An 18829-nucleotide genomic window follows, 5' to 3' on the forward strand; every position below is an offset into this window, starting at 1 on the left:
CCTCGATTTTGGCATTGTGACTGGAAATCCTCGGAGATCAGACAGTTTCCTCAGTGCATCATGCTGCTATGTCAGAGGATCAAGTTGAGTTGGCAACCCAGCACCTTGAGTGATGATGGGTTTGGGCCGTAGGTGATCTGTATGAAATATTGCCTGGTGTGGCTCGAAGCCCCACTTTGGCAGTGGCAGTCTCTGCTCCATTTGCTGCAGAGGAAGACTGTACACTGAGAAGGTGCACGATTCGCTGGCATCTGTTTTCTCTGGGCTCTCTTCTCAGCCAGCTGAGCTTTTCGTTTCTGCTTGCTTCTTCCAATGGCACACCATGCAGGTCAAATAACATACCGTCCATTAATAATCCAAACACTTAAATGTACATAGACTGGAACTTACGCCAATCAAGCCGGTGGGATCTTCCAGTCCCGTCGACGATGTACCCCCGCCATGGGTTTCCCTGTGGCGAGAAGAGCATTCCACAGGAAATCCCGCTGACAACAGCGGGACCAATAGATCCAGCTGCCGATCAATGGCAGACCACCTCAGTCATTGTGGGTGGTGAATAATTGGGTAGTAGGGCCTTAAGGGGGGGGGGGGGGCGCGCGCGCGCAAGAGTAGCCTCCATTTCAAGTGTTTTGATCCTGATCGATTGACACCGTCTTGAGAAGAGGAGGCAGCAGGAAGCCTCCCCCTGCCCATGCTGTGGAACTCCCTCGCATCCCTGGCTGTGCTTCTCCCTCCCTGCAAACCCCATTCTGCCCACACTCACCTCTATCTGGGGATTCAGCTGCGATCCTCAGCATAGGACCCAGGGCAATACCAGCAGTTGCCACTGCTTCCATTCGCCTGCAGCTCTAGGGTGGGATTTCTGCCCCACTGCGGACTTAATTCAGTGGGAGGCCCAATGCTGTAGCTGCCTGATTACCTTGGGCCTCCCCTGGTTCTCCAACCTGTGGGAAGGACTAATGTTGCTGCCAATTCTGCCTGTAATTTATTTTTTTTGAAGTGCAGTGATGATTCTATAGGCAAATAACTAGAGCTGAATCAGTGGAAAAGTTTAAACACAGTATAGCAATTTAACCAGATTGCCTTGCATTGTTTCAGTCAAGATCACTGCATACAATTTTTGGAATATGTAGTTTGTGCCGATTTAGAATGCCACTGCTTATCATTGCTCTTTATTAAGGAATTAACCAGGCAACCTCTTTGAGGGAGGCATAGAGTTGAACTTGAAGAGCTTCCAACAGTTCAGAAAACTATGCTGATGTTTATCGTTGGCTCAAATTACCATGTTTGAGAGAGACAATGACTGCAATAGGTTTTCATTTCAATATAGCAGATTGGCGCTTCAGACTTTTCTTCTTTCCTTGGGGATTAAAAAAAGAATCCCATTCTTAAAGTTACATTCTTAAATTGCTCCATAAACCAATTCAAATTCAAACTGAATCTAATTCATGGCCTACACAAGAGAGACATATAAGATCCAAGTTGGCAAGAAAAAGCTTTGGGTGCGATTTAATGGGGGGGGGGGGGGAGGAGGAAGTGTCCTGTTTTGGGTTCTGTTAATGACCCCGGCATCAAATGGGAACCTTTTCCTTTGGCCTCAGTGAGGAATGCCCCGCCGAGTCCACACTTACCGCTACTTTTAAACGCCGCACTGATCTCTCGACCCCTCCTCGGCATCCCCATTACGGCATCTCCTGATCTGTCCCCTTGCCTGCTAGGGGCCGTCGAGTCCCCTTTACCTCACATCATAAGGGAAGGGCCACCCCAGGCAACCTGGCACCTGGGCTCTTTGTCACTGTCAGCCTGAGATCATGGGCGGCAAAGTGTCTAAGTGAGCCTAATTGCTCACTTAAATATGTAGGAGGGCGGCATTTGGCACAGTGGTTAGCACTGGGACTGCGGCGCTGAGGACCCAGGTTTGATACCCGTCTCCGGGTCACTGTCCGTGTGGAGTTTGCACATTATCCCCGTGTCTACGTCGGTTTCACCCCCACAACACAAAAAAGGCAAGGTAGGTGGATTGGCCACACTAAATTGCCTCTTAATTGGAAAAAAGTAATAATTGGGTCCTCTAAATTTGTACAAAAAAAGAAAAAAAAAAGAAAAAAAAATGTAAATCTGGATCATGCCCAGTGAAAGCGAGATCCAGATTACGAGATCTCGTTAGAAGATCTGAGCATCGCAAATTAAACAGCCTTGTCGCGCCCGATTCGGTGATGCAACGAGGTTGTTTGATCCCACCTATTGCACCTCATCTTGGGCTTGATCTGATGCTTGATCTGTGCAAGTATTAACTTTAGATCAATAAAGGTCCTGATTGCTGCACTGGTCAGAGTTAGCTGATTGTACCCAGGAGACATGACAATCAGCAGTCCGTGTCCCTGGATTAGGAAGGGAAGAAATATGAAGGAGAACAAAGCACCCCTGCCTGTAAAGCAGTGTAGACATTGAGGAAGGGCAAAAGCAAGCTGTACTGCAACGCTCAAGGATAGGATAGTGTGGGGGCATGGGCGGTGAGGGAGGGGCGTGCTGCAAAAGGGAAATCAAATGGGGAAAAATATCTCACGGCTTTTCCATCCTGCAGATAGCTTTAATACAACTGTCATCAGTACCATTCTATATCGGGAAATTACTACTGCATTTGGAGTTCGAATCATTATCCCCTTATCCTTATCCCTCCTAAAAACAGAAATGCATAACTGTTGGGAAATGCTTCAGCAAGTGACTGGGCATGAGATCTGGCAGCATTCACTCACTGAGTATATCTTAAGTGAGGTTTATAAACATCAAGCTTTGATTGACAAGTCCTGGACCACTTCAAACAGAATTAAACACTTTCCAATCACCTCCCTTCACGCCAGAGTGATTTTGAAGTAGTCATCTGGAAATTGATAGCACTTAACTCGATTTCAAGTGGTCCAGGAGCTGCCAAGCTGGATGTTTATAAACATTGCAGTCAGAACACTTACCATGAAAGGGATTAATGGTGCAATGCTGACACCTGTGTGTGCGTGTGTGTAAAGAAGGTATCAATCACAGCAGAGTAAAATCAATATCAAAGAGAAATGAAGGAATGGCGTGCAGCTCAAAGATCTGAGGGGGTTTAAACCCAGCTGACTGTTTTTCTCTTTTGATGAATTGATAGGTGCTGCTTCGCATATCTGAGCCAGGTGTATTGCCCAGGTGAGTGTTAGATCAGTAATTTTTTTCATTGCCTCTGTCTGGACTCTCTAGCTTCCTGACAGGGGTCTCTTTTCTGGGGGGTTTCCGGACTGGGGTCTCTCCAGTGTGGGGGCTTCCTGACAGGTGTCTCTTTTCTGGGGGGGGGGGGGGTCTCTGTGGATGTTCTCCTTATTTGAGGGGTTTCTGTGGGGCTCTTTGTGGGGGGGGGGGGGGATCTCAATTCCAGGGGGTCCATGGGGGAGATATTGGCGTAGTGGTATTGTCACTGGAGTAGTAAACCAGAAACCCAGGGTAATGCTCTGGAAACCCAGGTTCGATCCCCCCCACTACAGATGGGGAAATTTGAATTCAATAAAAATCTGGAATTAGAAGTATAATGATGACCATGAAACCATAGCCGATTGTCATAAAACCCATCTGTTCACTAATGTCCTTTAGGGAAGGAAATGTGCCATCCTCAATAGTCTGGCCCACGTGCGACTCCAGACCCACAGCAACGTGGTTGACTCTTAACTACCCCCTCAAGGGTAATTAGGGATTGGCAATAAATGCTGGCCCAGTCAGAGAAGCCAACGTCCCAGGATTGAATTTTTAAAAATGGCGTGAAGATAGAAACCAAAAGATGAAAATAATTATTTACTGAAGTATTTGTTTTTACCCAGAGCCGGGATCGAACCTGGGACCTCGACGCCAAGAGGCAGCAGGGCTAACCCACTGCGCCACCATGCTGCCCTATCATAGAGGACTTTTGCTTTCTGGCTGGCAGCTACAAAATGGAGACGTCTCTCCTCTGTGATTTTGGGCCCAAAGCACAGATGTATATAGGGTGCGTGGCATCAGTGTATATGCCAGGCAAGTGACCTCTCCGCTGTTTCTGGTGGAAAGACTCCATCATTCATATTTAACGGCCAGTCGCAGCCGGCATTTTACTTTACAAAAATATGACATTAGATGAGCTGAAGTAACTTGTCAAACACACACAATGTCATAATATTTCTTACTGCTTCCACTGCATTGCACTATCCAAACATCCAAATCATCCCCTCCTCCATTCTCACCAAAAGCACTTACTTCTTCGTTATCAAAGAGTGGAGTGGATTGGATTTGGATTTGATTTATTGTCACGTGTACGGAGGTATTGTACAGTATAGTTCTGCATACAGTCCAGACAGATTTTTCCATACATGAAAAAACTTAGGTCATAAATCTGTAGGAGCGTTTTCAAGGACTAAGTATTGAGCTGGCTTTTACGTGGGATTCCTCCCTCTTAGTTATAGCTCAGCTTAACATACAGACTGCAGACACATGAACTCTGGTCAAGACGGCTTTATTTTTCCAAGCTTGGTCAACATACGAGGGAGAGTGATTTGGATAAATGCCAAAACCACTCTACACTGGTTCAGATGCCACAATTATACAATTTTCCAAAAATCAATAGCCAACCCTAGTTGGACTTGATCCAATCCTTGGAAGCTGTCAATTTTATCTTGACCAATGAAGTTTACTTTAAGCATCATGATGACTCTGATCAGCTCATGATTTAACCCCATCCTGTCACCTGTTGTTCACCAGGATTCTTTCTCTATTATGTTTTGTTCGTCTCCCATTCCCATGTTGCTTATCTCAGCCAGTTCCTGCCCACCTCATTGTTCGTCTGGGTGCAGGATGTTGAAGTTGGTTCTCTTTGTACCATGGATTGTCTGAGACAGGATATTGGTGGCACTGATAAGAACTGTTTACTGAGCTGACTGTTATTGCGGACCACATTATTTCTGTCTGATTCTGTTTGTCTTAAAAACGTGGGCAAGTTAGCAATCTTAAATCCCATCATACAATGTGGCCATTGCTTTTAGCAAGAGTTTAAATGCTTGTTACTGCTATTTTCTAAGAATACATGTTTAATGATTAATAATGATTATTGGCTGTACTTTCTATGATTAGTCTCAATCCTCAATAAACTAACTTATGTAGAACTATTCTAGTGTTATCCTGGCTATCCAGTTTTAAGGGGTCTCATCTCAGGACACCCCACTTCAACGCAAATACACAATGTGAATACATAGGAACAGGCATCAGGTGAAGCATACAGAGTGTAGTACTACTCAGTAGAAAAGATGTGGGAATAAATCAGTTCAGTCCATAAGAGGGTCATTCAGGAGTCTGGTAACAGCGGGGAAGAAGCTGTTTTTGAACCTGTTAGTGCGTTCTCAGACTTTTGTATCTCCTGCCCGATGGAAGAAGTTGGAAGAGAAAGTAGCCCGGGTGGGAGGGGTCTTTAATATGGCTGCTCACTTTCCCAATGCAGCGGGAGGCGTTGACAGAGTCAAAGAACAAAACAGCACAGGAACAGGTCCTTCGGCCCTCCAGGCCTGTACCGGTCATGATACCAACCTTGGCCAAAACCCTCAGCACTTCGTTGTGCCATATCCCTCTATACCCATTCTATCCATGTGTTTGTCAAAATGCCTTTTGAACGCCATTAATGTATCTGCTTCCACAACCACCCTGGCAACACCTACCAGTCACTCACCACCCTTTGCATAAAAAACCTGCCTCGCACATCTCCTCTAAACTTTGCCCCATGGACCTTAAACCTATGCCCCCCGGTGACTGATCCCTCCACCCTGGAAAAGACTGCCTGCCATCCACTTTATCCATGCCCCTCATAATCTTGTAGACCTCTTATCAGTCACCCTTCAACCTCCATCATTCTAATGAAAACAGTCCGAGTCTATTCAGCCTCCCCGCATAGCTAACACCCTCCAGACCAGGCAACATCCTGGTAAACCTCCTCTGCACCCTCTCCAAAGCCTCCACATCCTTCTGGTAGTGTGGTGACCAGAATTGTGTGCAACATTCCAAGTGCAGCCTTACCAAGGTTCTATACAACTTTAGCATGACTTGCCAGTCAATGGATGGGAGGCGGGTTCACGTGATGGACTCGGCTGTGTTCACGACTCAGTAGTTTCTTACAGTTTTGGGCCGAGCAGTTGCCATACCAAGCTGTGATGCAGCCAGATAGGATGGGGCGGCACGGTAGCATAGTGGTTAGCACTGCTTCTTCACATTGCCAGGTCCCAGGTTCGATTCCCGCTTAGGTCACTGCCTGCGCGGAATTTGACATTTCTCTGGTCTGCGTGGGTTTCCTCCGGGTGCTCTGGTTTCCTCCCACAAGTCCCAAAAGACGTGCTTGTTAGGTGAATTGGACATTCTGAATTATCCCACTGTGTACCCGAACAGGTGCCGTAGTGTGGCGACTAGGGGCTTTTCACAGTAACGTCATTGCAGCGTTAATGTAACCCTACTTGTGACAATAAGAAAGATTATAATAGGATTATAGATGCTTTCTATGGTGCATCTGTAAAAATTGGTAAGAGTCAATGTGGACCTGCCAAATTTCCATAGTTTCCTGAGGACGTATACGTGCTGTTGTGCTTTCTTGGTCGTAGCGTCAATGTTGGTGGACCAGGACAGATTGTTGGTGATGTGCATACCTAAGAATTTGAAGCTGTCAACCATCTCCACCTCGGCACCATTGATGCAGATAGAGGTGTGTACACTCGAATACTTCCCACAAGCACAATTTCAGCTCTTCAACCAGGCTCAGCAGACCATCACTGCTCCAACTTCTGCCCAATGGCCGCAGTATCTAGTCACTGACCTTCTTTTGTCTCCTTGGATACTCGAGGCTTCTCCTGAATTCACTTTGATTGTCATGGCTTCCCCTGAGCCCAATCCACTCCACTAACTGCAGCCCTTTTAATGCTGTTTTATTACTTCAGTCGGACCTCTTCTTGTCCCTGTTCCCTACTTGGGACATTTAGGATTAAAATTAAGAAACTAAAATCTGACCCCCAAGAACTGCCTTTCACCGACCCTTGAACTGATGCGGTACAAAATATATACAAATTAAGAGCAGGAGTAGGCCATTCGGCCCCTCGAGCCTGCTGCACCATTCAGTGAAATCATGACTGATCTGATTGTAATCACAATTCCACATTCCTGCCTATGCCCAAGAACCTTTCATAGAACATAAAACATACAGTGCAGGAGGAGGCCATTTGGCCCATCGAGTCTGCACCGACCCACTTAAGCCCTCATTTCCACCCTATCCCCGTAACCCAATAACCCTTCCTAACCTTTTTGGACACGAAGGGCAATTTAGCATGGCCAATGCACCTAATCTGCACGTCTTTGGACTGTGGGAGGACACCGGAGCACCCGGAGGAAACCCACGCAGACACGGGGAGAACGTACAGACTCCGTACAGACAGTGACCCAGCGGGGAATTGAACCGGGGACCCTGCTCTATGAAGCCACAGTGCTAGTCACTTGTGCTACCGTGCTGCCCACAAAGGTTGCCCTTTCATTCCCTTTTTTTAAAATCAAGGATCCATCTAGCTCTGCCTTAAAAATATTCAAAGGCTCTGCTTCTGTCACCTTTTGAGGAAGAGAGTTCCCGAGATGCACCACCCTCAGAGAAAAACAAACTCCGCTCCGTCTTAAATGAGTGAACCTTTATTTTTAAACAGTGACCCCCTATTTCTAAATTCTCTCACAAGGGGAAACATCCTCTCCACATCCAACATCTCAAGACCCTTCAGAATTTTAAGTTTCAATCAAGTCACCTCTTGCTCTCTTAAACTCCAATGGATACAAGCCAAGCCTATCCAATCATTTCTCATAAGCCAACCCACCCATTCCAGGTATTAGCTTAATAAATATTCTCTGATCTGCTTCCAATGCATTTACATCCTTCCTTAAATAAGACCTGTCAGAACACCCCAGGAGGGTCCCACCCTGGTTACTGGGCAGGGATAGATGTAACAAGCAGTGGAACATCCTTTACCTTAAATTTTACAATCTCCACAGAGTTTAAGTATGCATAACACACAGAATGAATGGATTTCCTAACAGGCAGGTGAATTATTTTGCTGTGTCAACTAATAAGTGGTGAGGGATGGTGAAAGCAGGGAAATTAATGCCGGAATCATCCAGCTGTCGGGAGTCTCTTTTCCAGCTGGCAGCGCCCCCCACCCATGGGTTTCCTGGCTTCAATGGGAAGACCCATCGGCAAGTGGCGGGAAGAGGGAATCCCGCTACCAGCGAACAGCGCGGCTCCTGGAAACACGCGGCTGGGGGACCGAAGAATCCTGGCCATGATTAATCCCATGTCACTAAACTGCCCATTCCCCCCTCCTCCCCCTTGAGGTTGTGGATCAAGGGGTTTTGCCAACTCGGAACTGGCAAACATAATTTTCACCTGAATATGAAAGCTCCTAATGGTATAGTCAACACGGATTCGTGAAGGGCAAGTCTTGCCTCACAAATTTGATTGAATTCATTGGAAAGGTAACTAAGTGTGTAGATGAAGGTAGAGCAGTTGATGTCGTATACATGGATTTTAGTAAGGCGTTTGATAAGGTTCCCCATGGTCGGCTCATGAAGAAAGTAAGGAGGTGTGGGACAGAGGGAAATTTGGCCAATTGGATAAGTAACTGGCCATCACATAGGAGACAGAGGGTGGTGGTGGATGGAAAATTTTCAGACTGGAGACCAGTTACCAGCGGTGTACCACAGGGATCAGTGCTGGGTCCTCTGCTATTTGTGATATTTATAAATGACTTGGAGGAGAGGGCTGAAGGGTGGGTCAGTAAATTTGCTGATGACACCAAGATTGGTGGAGTAGTGGATAAGGTGGAGGGCTGTTGTAGGCTGCAAAGGCACATTGATAGGATGCAGAGCTGGGCCAAAAAATGGCAGATAGAGTTTAACCTTGATAAGTGCGAGGTGATTCATTTTGGTAGGACAAATTTGAATGCGGATTACAGGGTCAACGGCAGGGTTCTGAGGAACGTGGAGGAACAGAGAGATCTTGGGGTTCATGTCCACAGATCTCTGAAGGTTGCCACTCAAGTGGATAGAGCCGTGAAGAAGGCCTTTAGTGTGTTAGCGTTTATTAACAGGGGGCTTGAGTTTAAAAGCAGTGGGGTTATGCTAACTGTACAGGACCCTGTTGAGACCATATTTGGAGTATTGTGTGCAGTTCTGGTCACCTCATTATAGGAAGGATGTGGAAGCATTGGAAAGGGTGCAAAGGAGATTTACATGGTTTGGAAGGTAGGTATTAGGAGAAAAGGTTGAGGGAGCTAGGGCTTTTCTCATTGGAGTGAAGGAAGATGAGAGGCGACTTAATAGAGATTCATAAGATGTTGAGGGGGATAGATAGAGTGGACGTTCAGAGACTATTTCCTCGGGTGGATGTAGCTGTTACAAGGGGGCATAACTATAAGGTTCGGGGTGGGAGATATAGGAGGGGTGTCTGAGGTAGGTTCTTTTTCAGAGAGTGGTTAGTGTGTGGAATGGACTGCCTCCTGTGATAGCGGAGTCGGACACTTTAGGAACTTTCAAGCGGTTATTGGATAGGCACATGGAACACACCAGAATGATAGGGAGTGGGATAGCTTGATCTTGGTTTCGGACAAAGTTCAGCACAACATCGAGGGCCAAAGGGCCTGTTCTGTGCTGTACTGTTCTATGTTCTATGTTCTAAAAGGATTGTGATTGAGTAATGCATACTAATTCAGATTTTTGCACACTGCTACAAGTATAGTTCAACAACAATAAAAAATCTCCTATTTGAACAACAGGAGAGGAGGCGACCTTTCTACCATTAGTTAGATCATGGCTTAACTTCAGTCCCCTAATGTACTTACCCAACAAGAATCATGAGTCATAAATTTGAATGGAAAAATGGCAACAAACTTATAAGAAAATAATCTACTGCGTCATTAAAATAATATTGTAGTAGGTGATGTGAAAATGAGCAGGGTGCATGCAGAAACCTCGCATGAGCACTTCCCTCCCCTCTGTGTTTTCCATTCTTTTTCCTGCTTTCTCCACTTGTAAATTATTTTCACCTCTTTTGATCCCCATTCCTGTGGCGGCACGGTGGCAGAGTGCTTAGCACTGCTACTTCACCGCCAGGGATCCGGGTTCAGTTCCGGCCTTGGGTGACTGTCTGTGTGGAGTTTGCACTTTCTCCCTGTGTCTGCGTGGATTTCGCCCCCACAACCCAAAGATGTGCAGGCTAGGGGGATCGGCCACGCTAAAACTGGCCCTTAATTGGAAAAAATGAATTGGGTACTCTAAATTTATTTCTTAAAAACAGGCCTCAGAGAAGAACTAAAGATGGATTATTTTGTTATAAGGAAGAGAGGGCCAGAGACACAAACAGACCAGATCTCACAACCAAATCTGCTGGGGACAGCTACTCAGGAGTGTCCACGGTAGGACAAAACAGTGCTGGTGTGAGCTGTATCCAGAGCTCCAGGGCCTCTGGTGAACAACCCATTAAGAAGAAACTGAAATTGGGAAAAAAGCAGTATAAAGATGATTTCTTGAGGTATGGCTTTAATTGTGCCAATGTAAATCAGGATACAAAGCCTATATGTGTTACATGCAGGGAAGCACTGGCAAATTAAAGTTGAAAACCCTCAAAACTTCAAAGGCATTTGAAGACAAGCATGGCGAGTTTGAAGACAAACCTTGATTTTTTTCAAAGGAGGTGGCAAGAACTTAAATCGTCAGCTTAAGTCTTTAGCAGAAATGTAACATTAAATTACAATGTGAGTGAGATCGTGAGGACCAAGCAGGCTCATCTGTTGCACTAAAGGCAAGTGAAAATGGTGGGTCGTGAAAGTCGGTTTGCGTGGGTCGCAAAGGTCGGGCGGCGTGGGTCGCAAAGGTTGGCTGGTTGGTAAAAGTGGGTCCAGGGAAATAAAAGTTTGAAAAACACTGTTCTCTCGGCACATTTTCCCTCATAATGTCAAAGGAATGGTGGATATCTAATATTATACCCATATTCAGGAAGGGAGATAAAACTATCGATGAATCAATTTAACATTGTAGAAAGAAAAATAGAATCCCTTTTGAAAAGAAACATAGAAAAACATATAGATATAAAAAATATGATAATGGATAGTCAACATGGATATCAAAAAGGTACATTTTGCTTGATCAAGCTCACTGAATTATTTAGAGACAGAGTAGACAAGCAATGTTGCAGATGTAACATATCTAGTCAATTAGCATGTAGTGGACAAATCAATAAGGTCAGAGAATGTGGAGGCAGAGGACAAGTAACAGAGTGGTTGCCTGCCAGCTATAAGACAGAAAGCCAAGAATAGGGGTAAAGCCTAGGTATTCATAGTGGCAGAAGATGGAAGCCAGGTGCCGCATGGATCAGTGCTGAGACTACTGTTGTTCACATCTTACATTCATTACTTAGATTTTGGCACCAAAAACATAGGGCCAGGTTTTTGAGGCGACTTCCCAACTTTAAAAATGAGTGGGAGCTCAATGTAGAAGTCCCTCTCCCACTGCTGGAAGGGAAAGAGGGCAGGGTGTGGTTCGCACAGGAGGGAAACCTAAACTCAGCAAGGCCATTAGAACTTAGTGTGAGTTCAAACCATTTTGGCCGTGTCAAGGGCCTGAATCTGCAGTGTGGGAATAAAAGTAAACACACTTGAACGGCAGTTAACTGTCATAATCAGAAGCTTTTAAACTCCCCACTCTATGAATTATAAGCCTAAACAGGCTGCAGTAGTCATTGAGAGTTAAAAACAAACCCTCTGCTTAACTGCTTTAATTGACAAAATTAGCAACTAGTCGTGAAGTTGCAACAGAGCTCTTTGTTGACATTTCCCCACGAGCTATCATTATTGTCATGATATTCAAACACACACATCATGATAGACACACCAACAGACAAATCAGAACACACAACACCACAACCAATCACAGACAAAGACAGGGACAGTATAAAAGGACAAACACGACACCTGGTGGGCAGTAGATCTGGGGACAAGGACAACGGCAAGACCTGTTTTAACATCACAGACAGGGAGTCCCCACGTGCAGAGTATCAAGACAAAACTGTAGATAGTAAGTTTGAATAAAACAGCGTTGTACCAAATACAACTGTGTTGGCTCATCTGTGTGTCAGAACGCCCAACACCATATGGTACAGGAGTGGATCGATACCTGCCGACTAACCTGCCATTCTGGACATGGACCTCACCAATAAACCGCAGCCGTTGCAAGTCGCGGGGAACCTTGGTACCAATTGGAAGCTCTTCAAGCAGCGATTCGACCTGTACATCCGAGCCAACGAGAAACAGAGTGCCTCGGACGAATCAAACATTGCAAAGCTCCTCTCCTACGCAGGTCAGCACGCCATAGATGTCTTCAACTCACTGGTGTTCGAAGGCGGCGAAAACCAATCCAAGTATGACACAGTCATCCTCAAGCTAGACCAGCACTTTAATGTTGAAGTGAATGAAAGTTTTGAAAGATATCTCTTTCAGCAACGCCTGCAAGGTAAGGAGGAGCTTTTTCAACCCTTTTTGACGCACCTCCGAATTCTAGCTCAGTCCTGCGATTATGGCAACATCTCAGAGTCCATGATCAGGGACCAGATTGTTTTTGGCGTTGCCTCCAGTGGCCTACGCCAGCAGCTTCTTAAAATCAAAAGCCTCACCTTAGCGTCTGCAGTGGAAGCCTGTGTCCTCCACGAGAATGCAACCAGCCGTTTTGCCCGATTTCAGGCGTCCGAATTGGCACGGAGGGGGTCCCCTGCCGTCGAATCGGCAAGCCAGGCCGCCCACGACGCCGAACGCATCCAGGCCATCGATTATCTCCCGACCCGCGGCCCCGACGAGAGCGGCCGCTTCCCGTGCTTTTCGCGGTCTCCCGTGCTTGTGCGCGCCAAAACCAACGGCAACATCGAGGGACGCACCGCGCAGGCGCGCCCAATGCAAGATCGCACTGCGCATGCGCAGTGGCGCAACGAACGCCGTGACGTCATGACGTGCGGCAACTGTGGAGCTGTACACTTAAAAGGGCAATGTCCTGCTAAAAACCGACAGTGCCTCCGATGTGGCAAGATGGGCCACTATGCTGCCTACTGTTGTGCGGCTCAACCCATGGATCTCCGACAACCTCGCAGACACGTCAGGACCGTCCAGCCCACGCATCAAGACTTCCAGCTAAATGATGCAGATGACCAGGATGCCTTCCGGGTTTCCGTCATCGATGTAAACAGGGTCAACGCCATCAATCCGGCCGATGAGTGGAGTGCCACCCTAACGGTCAACCCGAATTTGTTGCACACCCATTAGACTGGACTTATAACACTGTTCATACGTTTAAAAAGTTAAACACTACTGTATTATAACCTGTTGTTGTTTATCGTTCCAGATATCGTTTGACCGGACCACTATTCAAAGTTTTTTTTTGCATTCATGTTTTGTTATGGTACAACCTCGTTAGCATGACGCACCCGACATCGCCCCATGTAAATAGTTACGTCATATGCACATGCTGTACACAACACACACACACACTCTTAGATGCACTCACGACACAATTATATTTATAACCACGTAGGCACATATCTTTGTAAAAAGGGGGGATGTCATGATATTCAAACACACACATCATGATAGACACACCAACAGACAAATCAGAACACACAACACCACAACCAATCACAGACAAAGACAGGGACAGTATAAAAGGACAAACACGACACCTGGTGGGCAGTAGATCTGGGGACAAGGACAACGACAAGACCTGTTTTAACATCACAGACAGGGAGTCCCCACGTGCAGAGTATCAAGACAAAACTGTAGATAGTAAGTTTGAATAAAACAGCGTTGTACCAAATACAACTGTGTTGGCTCATCTGTGTGTCAGAACGCCCAACACCACAATTATGTCATTATGAAGGATTGGGCCAAATGGACTGTTTCTGTGCTGCGAATTCTATGTAATACTTGCAGGTCATGGTGTTCTCATGCATCTGTTATCCTTGTCCTTCTGAGTGGTAGAGGTAACGTGTTTGGAAACTGCTGCCAAAGGAACATGGGTGAGTTACCACAGTTCATCGTGTACTATCTACAAGATGAACTGCAGTAACTCACCAAAGCTCCTTCAAAAGCACCTTCCAAACCCAGAACCTCTCCTGCCTCGAAGGGCGAGGACAGCGGATGCATGGGACTACCACCACCTGCAGCTTCTCCTTCAAACCACACACCCTGACTTGGACGATACCGCCACTCCTTCTGTGTCACTGGGTCAAATCTAGGGATTCCCTTCCTATCAGCACTGTGGGTGTAGCTCCGCCACACAAACTGCAGAGGTTCAAGAATGCATCACCTTCTCAAGGGCAATTAGGAATGAGCAATAAATGCTGACCTCGCCCACTACGTCCCCATTTCAATACAACACCAAACAGCACTTTTATTCAGTCAAGTGCTTGGGATTATCTGGTACTCTGCATTTCATTGCAATGAAATAGTAAGTGATGTCGCCACAGCCCCAGAGGACTGCAGGCTGAGAGCTGACTGGTGATGATTTAACCTGAGGGTCACCACACCTCAGACAAGGGGCAAGGTTGAGAAGGCTGGGCCTTCATGAATAACCTCAGCCAGTATGGGAATTAAACCCGCGCTGCTGGCCTTGCTCTGCATCACAAACCAACTATCCAGCAACTGAGCTAAACCGACAATAAACGCAAAAATGCAATAACGATTCACAGAAGTAAAAAAAAACTTCAGGAGATTTGTAAACACATATCTCAATTTATTTTAGAAAGTCTCCGCAGGTGGTTTTCAAGCTACACAGATTTATTCATTTTTGATGCGGCTGACTTGCCATGGAATTAGCAATAAATTCTCCAGTATATAGAAGGCAATAGCACAGATTTATCACACAAACTGCCCTTCAATGTATCTGAATGTTCAGTAACCTGGTTCATAGGCTTCCCTCCACTCGGGTTGCCAGGAAGGAAGTAGTCTGACTTCAATTGATAGCCCTTCCCCCACCCAATAAAATAAGATATCGTTTACGCACAACATTCAGTCCAACAGATTCCCAAGAGCAAACGCATTATAGATGTAACAAGCAGTGGAACATCCTTGGTATTGGCAACATCCTATATAACTAAATGCCCCGACGAACCGTTCAGATTTGTCCAACTGAAATAGTTACTTTTGACATTTAACGAGACACATTTGAAATAAAATCCAGGCGTTAACATTGTACGTCAATGTGCGCATGTAGAGATTTTCAGCACATAGCTGAAATTCATTCTGGCAGCAGTTTGAACTCATAGTGAGTGCTGCATTGTTCACAGGCCTTTACTGCTTTCTTTGTGCAGAAATTGTTCCCTGCCACCTGGAACATACCTCTGATTCCTCAATTTTGTCAAGGCGAAAATATTACGTAGTTTATGAATGGAATATCCTCTTTTAAAATTTATCCTGAGCAATGAATGGATTCTTAACAAAACCTCTGATGCCTTAGACTTGAGGTAACAAAGTGCACACACGTGTTTTGTGTACTTGGGTGTTTATTTTTAAACTTAACCCTCTGAAATACAGCTAAATCATTTTTAAATTGTTGAAATATATCCAAACTGAAATAAGAGCTCAGTTAAACACGAGGTCAATAATTGTTTGCCAAAAGGAGGAGGGACCGTAAAAGGCTTTTTCCCCTTTTGCCATTGTTCTCCGAGTTGATCATGCTCGTAATTATCAATCCAACAAGACTGGAAAGGGTAAAGTACAACTTTGTACTTACAGTTACAGCTTCCTCAGCAGAGCACACAACCATCTGTACCCACATGTCCAGGCTTCGACTACAGCATCGCAAGAAGGGACCGATATGATCAAAGACGTGGAACTTAAAAATGTCTTATTCACAGCCGACAGCAACAATGCACTGCTTGGTACGAGCTCTCCCTGGGTTAGCTGTCACATCAATTTACATATCAATAGCAGCTTCACCAGGGCCTAGCACAATGAAGAATGAAGACCATCCTATCAGCTTCAACTGACCACGTCTACTTCAGGCTACCTTTTAAGCACGCTCTGTTACTGACAGAAGTGTATTCTGAACACTACGATGAAGTCTATTTAAATGTATTGCTTGCACTCACTTACGAGGCCTCATTTTCTCAATAGTCAGTACATGTTTCAAATTGGAGTAAGAAAACAGTGTGAATTTCTAAAGTGAGTGGGTTGGTACTTGGGGTGGGGCCCCACTGCCCCTCCCTGGCAGAGCCATGTGCTGGCAGGATGGCGTGTACCCTTAAGGTGTCTGTTGTAAGCGTTTGTTCAGTTGGTCTCACTAAGAGGTTCAGAGATTCATATGGTTGAACAGTATTGTTTCTTGATAATTCAAACTATTTATATATTAACATAGTATCTCTACAGTGTAGAAGGAGGCCATTCAGCCCATCGGGTCTGCACTGACCTTCTGAATGAGCACCCTATCTAGGCCCAATCCCCCACTCTATCCCCGTAACCCCACCTAGGGGCAATTTAGCATAGCCAATCAACCTAACCACATCTTTGGACTGTGGGAGGAAACCGGGGCACCCGGAGGAATCCCACGCAGACACAGGAAGAACGTGCAAACTCCACAAAGACAGTCACATATGTACAAATGCTAACCCCAAACTAGGAGCTAACCTCAGGTGGACCTCTCCTCGACTCTCTCCATACAACTCTGTCTCGTGCCACATGTCTCTCTACATTATACATTAGCTGGTACTATTCTTCAACCCTACATTAACCCCAGCTAAGCCGAACACAATTATACTCCACCTTCTCCAAGACTCAACCTAACAAATTTACAGCTGAAACGTTCTCTCGGTGCTAACCAACCCCCCCCCCCCTCAAGTTTCTGACTATAAATCCAGATGGTCTGGAGGCGTGACACATTTGGAGGAGGTGTGGGTTCTGTTGCTTTGGGCAAGCTTTGTTGACTTGGGAGTTGAAATCTAATATTCTGCCTTTCCGGCACTTGGTTTTCTCCATCTGATTCACTTTTTGCGCTCCTTGGAAGTGAACTTTTCATAATCAACAACTCATCTGCTTCGTTGAAGGGAGTGTTCACTCCGTCCCTTCATGTAGTCTGACCATGGCTTTTCTTCATCCATGGCGTCTGTCATGATCTTTCGGGGAGTTGAATGTTATCTCCATTCTGTTTGAATGTTCCTTGCACATGAGTTCAACTTGAAGTTTGGCTTTCATAGCCACTCTGTGTTCTTTCCTGTGCCCTTGTACCTCATGGAGTAGTTCTCTGGTGGGTAAGGTAATTTAGACATTCTGAATTCTCCCTCTGAGTACCCGAATAGGTCCCCGAATGTGGCGACCTGGGGCTTTTCACAATAACTTCATTACAGTGTTAATGTAAGCCTACTTGCGACAAGAAATATTATTATTATGATAGTATTAGGGTCAGGGTTTAGAAAACTCCAAAGTATATCATGGAGTTCATCTGACCCACAACTTTAAACAGATTGTGGTTATGGGGAGTACAAGGGCCCACTTTACAGGTGTGATGCAACAGAGAACTAAAAGTATTTTTAAACAAAAACAATGTTCATTCTATGAATCCAGTTAACATTTTATAAACACACAACCCTGACCACCCCCCAAAAGATACAGTACTCTATAGATAACCCTTAATAACTTCCCAAACAACTTCTAGAAGTTAAACCGTTTTTTTTTTAAAATAAACATTTCATAGAGGTATTTTTTGGTATTATAACAACACAATAAACAATGGGCGTGATTCTCCGAAATGGAGGCAGAGTGTTCGCGGCGTCGTGAACGCCGTCGAGGTTCACGACGGCGCGAAACGGCCCCTATCCCGACCGATTCAGGGCCCGATAATGGGCTAGGAGCGGCGCCGCGTCATTTACTCGCTCCAGGCTTTGGCGTCGAGTAAAGGCGGCGCCGCATACATGACGCGGCCGGTGCTGCATAACTGGCGTCACCCGCGCATGCGTGGGTTGGCCGGCGTCAACCCGCGCATGCGTGGTTGCCGTCCTCTCAGAGTCCGCCCCGCAAGAAGATGTCAGACGGATCTTGCGGGGCTGCGGAAGAGAGGAGGTCCTCCTTCAGAGAGGACGGCCCGACGAACGGTGGGCACCGATCGGGGGTCACACCCCATTTCAGCCCCCCCCGGTGCAGGATCCCCCCTTCCCCCCCCCCTCGCAGGCCGCCCCCCCCCCCCCCAGCATTCCCGCGCTGTTCCCATCGGCAGCGACCAGGTGTGGACGGTGCCGGGGGGAACCCGCCGTTTTGGGCTGGCCGATCGGCCCATCCGGGCCTGAGAATAGCAGGGGTGCCGGAGAATCGCCATTTTGGGTGTCTCGGGCGATTCTCCGGCCTGCGCCGCGCGGATCTCGACGGGGCCGTTCTCGCGGTTTCTGAGAATCGCAGGAGGGCGTCGGACCGGCGTCGCGGGAATATTTGGTGACCCAGGCGATTCACCCAACCGGCGCGGGAGCGGAAAATCGCGCCCCCTGTACTTGAAACTATAAACATAGTGCACAAGCCGTCTCCCTCCCTTACAGGTCCCACCTTTACTAACCCCCGACTCCAAGCTAAACTAATCCCCCCCATTCCCCCATCTGCTGACGATTAATTTTCCGCGAAGAAGTCGACGAACGGTTGCCATCTCCGGGCGAACCCTAACATTGACCCTCTCAAGGCGAACTTGATTTTCTCCAAACAGAGAAAGCTAGCCATGTCTGATAACCAGGTCTCTGACTTCGGGGGCTTTGAGT

At 46.4% G+C, this 18829-nt stretch overlaps 1 protein-coding gene across 4 annotated transcripts in view; it reads right to left on the reverse strand.

Moving 5' to 3' along the window:
* The window catches only part of ankrd6b (ankyrin repeat domain 6b), a 334311-nt gene that overhangs the window by 210611 nt on the left and 104871 nt on the right, over nucleotides 1–18829 (reverse strand). For 3 of the 4 annotated variants that reach the window (XM_072499764.1, XM_072499765.1, XM_072499766.1), the window contains exon 1: nucleotides 15829–16003. The exons of the other annotated variant lie outside the window; for it this stretch is intronic. The gene's annotated coding sequence lies outside the window, so the exon portion shown is untranslated. Of the gene's footprint in view, nucleotides 1–15828; nucleotides 16004–18829 lie in introns of those variants that run through there. 4 annotated transcript variants of the gene reach the window in all.

The sequence above is a fragment of the Scyliorhinus torazame genome, chromosome 4, assembly GCF_047496885.1.
Source record: "Scyliorhinus torazame isolate Kashiwa2021f chromosome 4, sScyTor2.1, whole genome shotgun sequence".
NCBI classification, from domain to species: domain Eukaryota; kingdom Metazoa; phylum Chordata; class Chondrichthyes; order Carcharhiniformes; family Scyliorhinidae; genus Scyliorhinus; species Scyliorhinus torazame.